Here is a 12036-nt window from a genome sequence, read left to right on the forward strand (position 1 = left end):
AATGTTTGGTGTTCATTTCTTTCTTTATGTTGGTTTTGACACACTAACGCCCAGAGGCTGCTCACTGCAGAGCAAATGGGTGGAGCTTACATCTAGCTCCTCGTCGCTAGACGTCCAGAGAGGAGGAGCAACTGTAACTTGGACCTAATGTGCAGACTCTGCAGAGGTGGACGAAGTGCACAACTCCATTACTTGAGTAAAAGTAAAAGTACCACTGGTCAAATATTGCTCTGTTACAAGTGAAAGTTGTCATAAATGATTTTTACTTAAGTAAAAGTACAGAAATACTTGCTTTTAAAAGTACTTTTAAGTATCAAAAGTAAATTTCCTTTTTATGTCAACGCATTATTTATTGTTGTTGCATTGTTGTATGAATGCACACACTGTGCCATCATAGTGGTTTAAGCTAGTCAGTGATGCTCCATCCAACATGCTAGCATACGACTATCTTGAACTCATTTTAATACTTTATTAAAAGTTACAAAGCTGCTGTCACTTTAAATCCGAATGCACAGATCCAATACACTGATACACATCCGCTATTCACCCAAATCAACTGTAAATATTCGTAATACTCGCCAAAACTGACATTTTGACATCATTTTGTGTGTATTGTCACATCAGCTCTGACTGGATCTCTCCCCAAATCGTCCCTCCCAAACATTTTCGTTTAGTTTTTATTTGTTGAGGAAAATTTCAATAGAAATTGTAATAGTTTTTGTCATTCAAAACTGGTTTTATTTACTTGTCGTCGCGTTTTCGTCGATTACATTTTTTTTATTCGTCAACAAAATGAACATCACAATACTGAAACTTTAGATCTAAAAAAATCACAGTCAATTTCCATTTCCAGCTTTCACCAGAAATCACACCTCAATATTCTTCTACAGGTTGGACGACGAGTTTTTGAAAGCTGTGATATGGTTCATTTTAGGCAAACTTTTAAAACAAAACAAATTTTAAATTTTTCAGAAAACTGAAACTTTCTAAGTGTAGCCATGAGTGTGCGCACTGTGCCGAGGAACTATCTTCCATTTTGCAATCAGCTGATCAGTGTGTTCAAAAGATGCTGGGAAATCATTGAACTTCAACAGTTATTACTGATAGGCTGTCTGCAAAAACGACTTTCGACTTCGAGGGCCTTGATAGAAATGTAGTGGAGTGAAAAGTACGATATTTGTCTTTCAAATGTAGTGAAGTTAAAGTCATAAGTTTCCAGAACAAATAATACTTGAGCAAAGTACAGATACTCAAAAAGTATACTTAAGTACAATACTCAAGTAAATGTACTTCGTTACTGTCCACCTCTGCTAATGTGTGGAGCTGGAATATCCAACCACACACACAACTCTATCCCTCCACCCCATTAGACGTCCAGAGAGGAGGAGCCGGACGTCATTTGACTCTGCAGTGAGAACCACATGCTAAAGCCTGCTTTCTTCATCAGTAACATTAGCAATGCCCTGTAGAGGTCAGTATATGTTCAGGTTTTTTTAAAGATCATCCAAGAAACCGAAGTTTTGGAGACTTTAGTTGTTCAAACCAAGTGTTCACTACATCTAAAAGGTTTACTTGAGGAGTCTTTAAACATTAAGATGCAGAAACCTAAGTTCCTTTCATTTCCCGAAGGATATTTGGTTGCGGCATTTAGAAGCAATACATAATTTAAAAAAAAAAAATACATATACCCTTAAATATCTAATGTAACTTCCATGCAGAAGGATTGCAGCTGTTAAGCTGATGATATCTTTAATTAATGAAAATATCAAGTGCTGTTCAAAAATGTGCGACCGAAGCTGCCTGGTGCCTAGAAGTTTCTCTGCTATTCTTAGTGCGTCAATTTAAAGGAAAATTAGATTAACTCGGTTACTCAATAACTGGCCTTGGATCCTTTTTTACTCTTTAAACCATTAGTCAAATGTTATTCTCTGAGAAGATGCTCTTTTTCTCAATAAAAGAGTTAAATATTCTCTCCTACAGGGTAAAAAAAAAAACCTTAAAAGATCTAAATCAGCAGCTCTGGTGCTTCACTAAAGATGTTTTTAGAAGATATGCCGTGTCATCATGTCACTAATGTACTGGAATCCACACATGGTATTTTAAACCTGTAATTATTAATAGTGGGAACAGCGAGTGCTGTCCTAATAAAGAAGAAGGGGTGCGTTTGGGCTCTGAGTGTGGTCTTGTAGATGCCTGGGTGGTAAAAGATGCAGTGGGATCATGAGGCGGAGATCAACATGACTCAACTGGTGATTACGGATCTCATAGAGTGTGGCTCATCAGATAAGATTCGATAAGCTCGAATTTTCATTCAAAATCAGACTTTAGGGGTGGGTGCACAGGGTGAAAGAAAACGTTTATATTGGCCCTGAAATTAATGTTGTGAGTCGTGTTGTGCAATGCCTCTAGGCCTGAAATCTGGTTGCTTTCGTGGTGTATTTGACTTTAACCTCCCTTTGGAAGGTGCAATGGGAATTGGAATAACACATAAATCATATTTTAACATGGACATGACATTCATCAATTTGTCCAAAGGCTTTTTTAGGGCCGCTGTGTATACACACATTCATTTGTGTTTATCCTCCTCTCTGAATTTTCTCAATGAGCATTTTCTTTATTCCGCTTTGCAACTAAAATAACTTCTCTTGCTCTCTGGCAAACGGTAATTGCTAGTTAGTCGAGTCTGAAGGGAGGAAAATGACGATTTACATGAGCTCTCCATTGTGCTGTGATCACTTTCCTTTCACCGCATGATTTCCTGTCCTCTCACACAAGAATGAGAGTGACTCTTATCTGTTTTTGCAGTTCACATCTTAATCATGAAATCAAAATGAACAATTGAATCAAAATAACTTCCCCTCCCTCTTGCAGCGACATTTCTTCTCTTGTCTTATGATGTTTTTACCTGCGTGATGGTGGGACAACCTGTCACTCACCCCTGTTGAAAAAAACAGCATAGGCTGGTTAGGTATGTTGAAGCATGGCAGCAGGTTTGAGCTGGTCCTTAGTTGGTCATGAGCTGGTATATGCTGGTCCTTAGTTGGTCATAAGCTGGGTTGAGCTGGTTTATGCTGGTCCTGAGCTGGTCCTTAGTTGGTCATAAGCTGGGTTGAGCTGGTTTATGCTGGTCCTGAGCTGGTCCTTAGTTGGTCATGAGCTGGTTTATGCTAGTCCTTAGTTGGTCCTGAGTTGGTTTAAGTTGGTCCTGAGTTGGTTTATGCTGGTCCTGAGTTGGTCCTGAGCTGGTCCTTAGTTGGTCATGAGCTGGGTTGAGCTGGTTTATGCTGGTCCTTAGTTGGTCCTAAGTTGGTCCTGAGCTGGTTTATGCTGGTCCTTAGTTGGTCCTGAGTTGGTTTAAGTTGGTCCTGAGTTGGTTCATGCTGGCCCTTAGTTGGTCATGAGCTGGGTTGAACTGGTTTATGCTGATCCTTAGTTTGTCATGAGCTGGTTTAAGCTGGTCCTGAGCTGGAGCTAGTTTCTTAGGACCAGCACTTTGACCATCTTAAACCAGCTCAAACCAGTTCAAACCAGCTGCAATGCTTCAAAACATACATAACCAGCATATGCTTTTTTTTTCAACAGGGATACGAGATCACTGCAATAGCCAACAACAATCCAATCAATTCCTGATGAACAAAATCAAGTCCCGCCCCACATTTTTCCTTTTTCGAGAAGCCATTTCAATCGGCGACAAGCCAAAACATAATGACCACCTGCCTACGAGTTCTGCCAAACAGTGTCGTCTCACAAAGGAATACACTCTACTCTCTGAATGTGTCCTATGCTATCAGTATTCTCCGTCCTATGAGTTGGTTTATGCTTGTCCTTAGTTGGTCATGAGTTGGTTTATGCTTGTCCTTAGTTGGTCATGAGCTGGTTTATGCTTGGCTTTAGTTGGTCATGAGCTGGTTTATGTTTGGCTTTAGTTGGTCATGAGCTGGTTTATGCTTGGCTTTAGTTGGTCATGAGCTGGTTTATGCTGGTCCTTAGTTGGTCATGAGCTGGTTTATGCTGGTCCTTAGTTGGTCATGAGCTGGGTTGAGCTGGTTTATGCTGGTCCTTAGTTGGTCATGAGCTGGTTTAAGCTGGTCCTTAGTTGGTCATGAGCTGGTTTATGCTGGTCCCTAGTTGGTCATGAGCTGGTTTATGCTGGTCCTTAGTTGGTCATGAGCTGGGTTGAGCTGGTTTATGCTGGTCCTTAGTTGGTCATGAGCTGGTTTATGCTGGTCCTTAGTTGGTCATGAGCTGGGTTGAGCTGGTTTATGCTGGTCCTTAGTTGGTCATGAGCTGGTTTATGCTGGTCCTTAGTTGGTCCTGAGTTGGTTTATGCTGGTCCTTAGTTGGTCATGAGCTGGGTTGAGTTGGTTTATGCTGGTCCTTAGTTGGTCATGAGCTGGTTTAAGCTGGTCCTGAGCTGGTTTATGCTGGTCCTGAGCTGGTTTATGCTGGTCCTGAGCTGGTTTATGCTGGTCCTTAGTTGGTCATGAACTGGTTTAAGCTGGTTCTGAGCTGGTTTACGCTGGTCCTGAGCTGGTTTACGCTGGTCCTTAGTTGGTCATGAGCTGGTTTATGCTGGGCACATTTTTCCTTTTTCGAGAAGCCATTTTACTCGGAGACAAGCCAAAACATAATGACCACCTGCTTACGAGTCCTGCCAAACAGTGTTGTCTCACAAAAGAATACGCTCTACTCTCTGAATGTGTCCTATGCTATCACTAAGACATTTGCAGAAGATCCTTTATTCCAAGGTGGAGCCGCAATAGATTAGACTTGTTCGTCCAGTACATCCCACACATTTAATCAGATTGAGATCTGAGAAATTTGGCGGCCAGGGCAACACCTTGAACTCTTCATCATGTTCATGAAACCATCGCTGAACCATGTGTGCCGTGTGGCAGGGCACAACTTTCGGCTGAATGAGGCCACTTTCAACAGGGAACCAGGGTCATGGTGTTTAGGTAGGTGTCAAATTGATGTCTACATGAATGGCCGGACCCTGGGATTCCCAGCAGAACATTGCCCAGAGCATCACACTCCTTCCACTGGCTTGTCATTGTCCCACAGGCCACAGTGCATTCTGGTGCCATCACACCCCCAGGTAAACAGCGCACACATACACAGGTCGTCCACATGAAGTAAAAGAAAATGGGACACATTGAACCAGGTGACCTTCTACTGCTCCAAGGTCAGTTCCAACACTCATGTGTCCATTGTAGGGGCTTTCGGCTGTGGACAGGGGTCTGTGGTGCCTGCTACATGACCCCACATGCATTAATGCACTGTGTTGTGACATTCACTGTGTGATTTGTGCCACAGAGTGTATTCAGACAGTTTGGTCCAGATAGCCTTCATTGTCCTTGTGCATCGATGAGCCTTGAGCGCTTCGCTCAATGCCCTGTCACTGGTTTGTGGTTTGTCCCTCCTCAGACCCTTTCAGAGAGTCTCAGACCATAAATATTTGGCCCTGGTTTGGTCAAAGTTACTCAGGTCTTTATTCTGGCCCATTTCTCCTCCATCCAACATGTTTTCTTCAAGAAATGATTGTTTGTTTAACCATCTAATCTACCCAGTGTGGCCCTGTTAGGAGATAATGAAATCATTGAGTGGTCATAATGTTTTGGCTGTACGTCATAATAGGAAAGAAAAGACTAAAAACTTCCATTTCATGCTAACTTGAACATGTAGAGGGGTATGTAAGAGATATTATTATAGTATATAGTCCTTTCACACAAAATGATGGATTTTATGTTGTATTTATACTGTTTTTGGTTCATTATTTCTCTATGTGCTCACTTTTAAAGCTGCCAGGTGCCCAGAACCATGTAAGCTATTTGGATGATGGTTTATAACAATAATGTCTTCTGCTTATTGAATTCTTGCCTCATGCACACATGGTTAGCGTGTAGCTTCAGGCAAAAGCTCCTGTTAGTGCAGTAAAGCTGCAGGTCGTTTTCCAACAGCCCCTCTGATTCTTTTTTATGCTCAGTTATTATTGAATTTACTGTTTTTGTTTTTCTTTTTTGGATGTGTATTATGAACAATGTGAAGCCAGGGTTAATTTTTATGAATACCTTACTGCTTCTGTAAAATATGGGGTTCTCTCACATGGAAGAAGAAAAAAACATCTTATGATATCTGCTTCAACAAAGCATCTTTCTCTGCTGTTAGACACTGTTGGAGGAATAAGACCTTATTTTGATTGCCATTTATTATCTTTGTTTTTTTTGTTTTTTTTTTTACTAAGACTAGAACTGTAAAGTGATCTTACGATCACTTTGTTACGGTCATATAGATTTAAATAAGGAAGAGGAAGAAGAAAATGTATGAGCATTAAATGTGTTGTAATTATTTCATTTCAAAAGTTAATCGCACATTTTATACTGACACCTAGTGGCATGGATGCAGAATAGCATTAAAGGGAGAGGGGGGGAAGGTCGCTATTTCATGCATTCTGACTTCTTTACACTGTTAAAGAGTCGATTCTCATGCTAAAAATGGCCAAATTTAAAAAAAAAATTAGTTTGATGTATGATGGATTATTCCTGTGACAAAAACACTCCTTCAGGATTCAAACAAGTTTTTTTCCGATTATGGCCATAGACAGTAAAAGAAATGGACACAGCAACCCCACAGACTTCAATGCAGAAAATTGAAGTAATTTAGAAGCACTCACTTCCTGATGTCTGAGCGGCCTCAGACTGAGCTTGAGGATGTGACGTGAGCAACCTGTCTGACAGTTGTAAGTCTTCTAGTAGTTGTGCTAACTGAAATCTGAATCACCAAATCTTGCAGAGACGGAGAGCGTGAGTAGGGGCAACTTTTGGTAAGTATTCTGATTAATTATTTTGTCATTTTGCATAGTATTTATTTATTTTACAATTTAACGCCAGTACACCATTTTAAGTTAATGATTCCTGTCTATACGGGTATATACGGTAATTTCTCTACTGCTTGACAGAGTTGCGTGGTTATGACGCAATCATTAGCCTATTTTTTTACAAAAACGGCTTCTACAGGGTGATAGTGTAAGATACAAGGTAATGGAGCCTTTTATACATTGTCGTGTTTCTTTAGAAATAAACAATGGACAAATGGAGTCTTTAAACGCAAAGTTATTCACTGTCAAAGTGACGCCAAAATGAATGGGAGTCAATGGGATGCCAACAGCAGGTGATGGCTTGGTTAGCAATGGCTGCCCCTATGGAAGGTACGCTTTCCGGGTGTAGGATTACCCCCTTGATTATGGCCCTGTATGATGTCAAAATGGGTGGAATTCCTTGTATGGGCACTTCTCCTGGATGAGCCCGAGCGTGCGCACACACACACACACATCAACCAGAGCAAGAGCGTCAGCAACGCGGGACACAGGAGCCGTCGGCAGCGCTGTCATTTTAGACCACGAAATCAACAATGTCACTAAAGAAGTGTGTTTCTGGTTGTGAGGGAAAGATCACCTTGTTCAGCTTCACAAATAACCCAGCGTTAAGGAAACAGTGGATGCAGTTTGTGTGTCCGGAGTTCTGCAAGTGTGTGTGTTTGTTCCCGGTCATGAGTGGAAACCGCAGGCGGTGAATGAAACTGCATCAAATGTGTGTGTTTTGTTGGCAATCGGCGCGTAAGTGCATTTAATGTGAACAACACAAATGTAATCGAAAGTTATCCTGGGATAATGCCATGTTGCAGTGTGTGTGTGTGTGTGTGTGTGTGTGTGTGTGTGTGTGTGTGTGTGTGTGTGTGTGTGTTCATGACTCTTTAGCTCCCCCCACTGCGGAGCTGAAGAGCTAAACACTGAAAATGCGTCTGTTTTCAGAAAGAATCGGTACAGTGTATCTGTCTTTTATAAATATGATAAAACTAAAGACTTTTGGGAGATATGAAGGATGCAATCCTACTCTATAGATACTCAAGATTAACATGAGGCAGAACGCCCCCCCCCCCCCTTAAATCAAAGGTTTTCGCTTATGCAAAATTAGAAATACCATATTTGCAAGTATATTTGTGCAAGTAAGACATTTATTTCATTGTGAGATTAATTTATTTAATTGATTCTGTGTTCTTTTTTAAGTGCATCTTTAAGCTGGGGTTAAGTAACCTATAATGTGATTACTGCTAAAATATTCAGTCTTTCATTCTATGTAAACCCTAAAAGATAAATCAAGTATGCATCTCACATTTTATTGCTTGCTAAATGGAACAACTGAGCAATTAAGTTAAACCTATGGGTAAACAGAATAGCTACTTGCTGGTTTACTTTCAAACAAATTAGTTATTATTCTGGATATAATTATACCAATGGCTTCTCTTGAATGTTTTTCTTCCCCCACCTTTTAGAGTAAAAAAGCCATTGTTTATGCTGAATCAGAAGCCTTTAATCGTCTAGATGTTTGTGAGACAGGTTTGCATAACACTGTTCTGTCACGGGATCCCTAATTATTAACAACACGGACACAGAGACGATTGTTCCCACAGAACACCTGCACAAAGGGTGGTCATTTTTCATTCAGCTTCACTCTCATCAATATTCTGCAGATGCGAGACCTAATTATATATTATCCTCTGCTTTCACAGGATTATTCTGTGTTGGAAAACAATTTATTTGGTTTATTTGCCAGTTAGAACAGGGAACCATGTTCTTGCCGTAGTGATTAGATCAAAATAAATGACCTTGATTTCATGCAAAACAAACTGTTACGCTTCCATAGTTGTGTTTTAAGTTCACTGCGTGCTATCATAATTGTACCTCAGCAGAATAAGTTCATTCTGAAAGGGCACTGCAGAACGCTGATAGTAACTCAAACTAGTATTGACCCCTGACATTTTTTGACTAAAGTTCACTAAATTGACCTTTAAATCGAGCTACATGTGCATTTTTTGTAAGAAGGGACAATTGGTCACCAGTATATGCAATAGATCAGACGTGGAGATCACACTTTGGGTTTATCATTTGTCATTGATAAACGTTGGGAAGAAAGAACAGATTAGATCATTTATTAATAATGGGAATGTAGCATTTCAGGTGTAACAGGAAAGGCTCAAATATTAAAGGGTAGTTCACACCACAAAAATACACACTCATCATCTTTCTTCCTTCTGTGAAACACAACGCAAGATATTTTGAATGTCCATTCAATGAAAGGCAATGGGGTCCAAAACAACATTGACTTTCATTGGAGGGACAAAAACAAGATACTTTATTTTGTGCGCTGCAGCAAAAAGAAAGCCATACAGTCTGAAATGGCATTTGCTTTTAGAGAGAACTACCCCTTCAAGATCCACTAGAACAATCACAAACTCATTCCACATTTGCAAAAGTGTTTGACAGTGACGGACACGATGCATTGTTCGTTTGTGGGTTAATATTTGTGCTGTGCATTTGTAATGTGACTGCTAGGTTTTGCACTTCTTCCCCAGGGATTTAAAAGCTGACCAATTAATCACACGCACACACACCATGCACCACTTCTTGTATATAAAGTGAGTCTTGAGTGCCCTTTACCAAAAAGTTGACTGATTCTTCGTGAGAGGGCATGCAAAGTTTCCCAGGCGAGACCTCCCTCTCCATCTGACCGACAGCAATCACTCCTAATAGTTGACTTAGAGCAAATACACCATCTTTTTGTTACCAGAGCACAAATATTTGGCATTTGGAAAACTGGACACCTCTTGCATGACAGGTGAGATCTGTTTTTTTTTCCCTGTCTGGTGAGTCTGTACATGTCTAAAACTGCCTTCTACTGTGAACATGGTACAATTTTTGTTTTAAAAGGTCTGTCTTTTGGACTTTTTAATGTATTGTGGGGTGGTTGATGCTCAACCTCCAGCTCCTTCTTTAACCGGTCGTTTCATTAACTTGTGAATTCTAGTCATGGTCAATATTTGACTGAAGTTGACGGAGCGTGCAGCGCATGCAATATTGTTGGAGCTTATTTAACATTTAACATGTTTTCTTCGCACGGTACATCAAGTCCAGACAAGTGATGAGGTCGGTATCCGTTTGAGCTCTGATGTTCGCCTCATAATGTCTTCATATATGTGTTTATCACCGCGCGACGCGACGCTGCTAACAAACCGTGCACCGCAAGCGTGTGATGTCGATTGAAAATAATGCATTGATAAAAGAAAATGACAATAATGTGAGCCGAGTAGTTTTGTCGCGTCGCTTGCATGATGGATGCAAAACCTCTGAATGTCGCACGTCCACGTTTCGTACGGAACAGGTTTGGTAAACCTAACCAAATGACATGAGACGAGTTTATTTCCAGACACGTTCATTGACTCGGTTTGTGGTGACCTGACGCGTTCGGGAAAAACAATTTGACGGTAACGAGACATGAATTATTAATCAGTGCGACAACGAACATCAGAGATGTGAAGGATTGTAGTAAGCATGGTTAAAAAAGAGTCAGTGGACTGCAGCTCATGGTCATCACAATACAAAAACAAGAGTTGTTTTTCTAAACCCTTAAAGTAGAATGAAATCCTAGTGTTGTAGTCGTGACCACATACCCTTACTGAAAATAACCGGTTTTATTATAGTAAAAGTGTAGTAACCATGTTTTTTTGGGCTAATTGATTACCATTTATATAACCACAGTTTTACCTCAAATACCATGGTTAAACTATGGTTAGAGTAGCAAAACCATGGTTAATTTGTGGTTACCATGGTTTAACTACAATAACCATGTATTTTTTATTTTATTTCTAGTAAAACCATGGTTCATTTTCGTAAGGGTAATCCGGGACCAAGACCAATGTGTGTTGAGACCAAGACAAGACCAAGACTTTGAGGGGTTGAGAAGACAAGACCAAGACTTTGAGGGGTTGAGACCAAGACAAGACCAAGACTTTGAGGGGTTGAGACCAAGACAAGACCAAGACTTTGAGGGGTTGAGACCAAGACAAGACCAAGGCAGGGCGAGACCAAGTCGAGACCAGCGCTCCTTAAATTCAGAAAGATCCACATTACCGCCTGAGAAATTACTTATTTTTAGTCAATAAATATAATTTGAACAAGACACTACATAGAGCTGTTATCAAATGCAATTACCCAATTACATTAAGGATGTTACTAAATAAATCAGACAATGCACTGGCAATTTATTAATATCCCAGCAGTTGTGGTCTTGTCTGGTCTTGAAACAAAATCCTCTTAGTCTGAGACCGAGACAAGAAGACCAAGACCGGTCTCGAGTACTACAACACTATGAGATCTTTCCAATAACTGTGCAGCATAAAATATCATCTTAAACAGAATATGGACCTTAATTGGAAAATGATGTCTGCATGTAAACATGCTCAATGAACACAGCACTGTTCATTGTACACATAGTTTCTCTCGGTTTGTTATTATTAGGTTAGCTTACTAAATAGGCATTATGAATGACTGTGTGTTTCCAGGTCATTGATTTTTTTCCAGGTCAGTTTGACTTTGCAGAGCACAACATATACAGAAATATAGTTTGCCATTCTGGATGGTTGCTGAACGGGGAATTGGCAGGCTTGTTTTTGGGATATCTCCATTTGTAAATGAAGACCTTAACAACAAATATTTGTCGCTGTAAAAATAACTCCCTCTAACACCCTGCACCCTCCCTTCTTCTGCTCCCACCACAGCTGCTGGAGCTGAAAAAATGTTTTGGCAGGGTTATGGTTATCCCGAAGCACTAATTGTCCATAATAAGACCACCAGTTGCTTGTTCCCTTATTCAGCTACTCATTGCATAATATGTCATAATAAACAATATTATTAATTTCACTATGCTAGTGGATAGAAATGTTTTTAAATCTAGTCAGCATAATAACATTTGCACCCATATTTTTATGCATATTGCTTTGATTTTTCAAAGGATTGTACTGAGCCGTGTCTTTCAGAAGAACCATAATCAGAAAACAGACACAGAATCAGCTTGTGGCCAAACCCTTGACTGCCATGTAATGAGGCGTGATTGCTGAATGCATCAGGGTGTATTTATGAAAAGAAAATCTGCATAGGTCAAACAGGAAATGACAGTGCTCCGTTATAATTTACCGTTATAA

The sequence above is a fragment of the Gobio gobio genome, assembly GCF_949357685.1.
Source record: "Gobio gobio genome assembly, chromosome: 6".
Lineage (NCBI taxonomy): Eukaryota > Metazoa > Chordata > Actinopteri > Cypriniformes > Gobionidae > Gobio > Gobio gobio.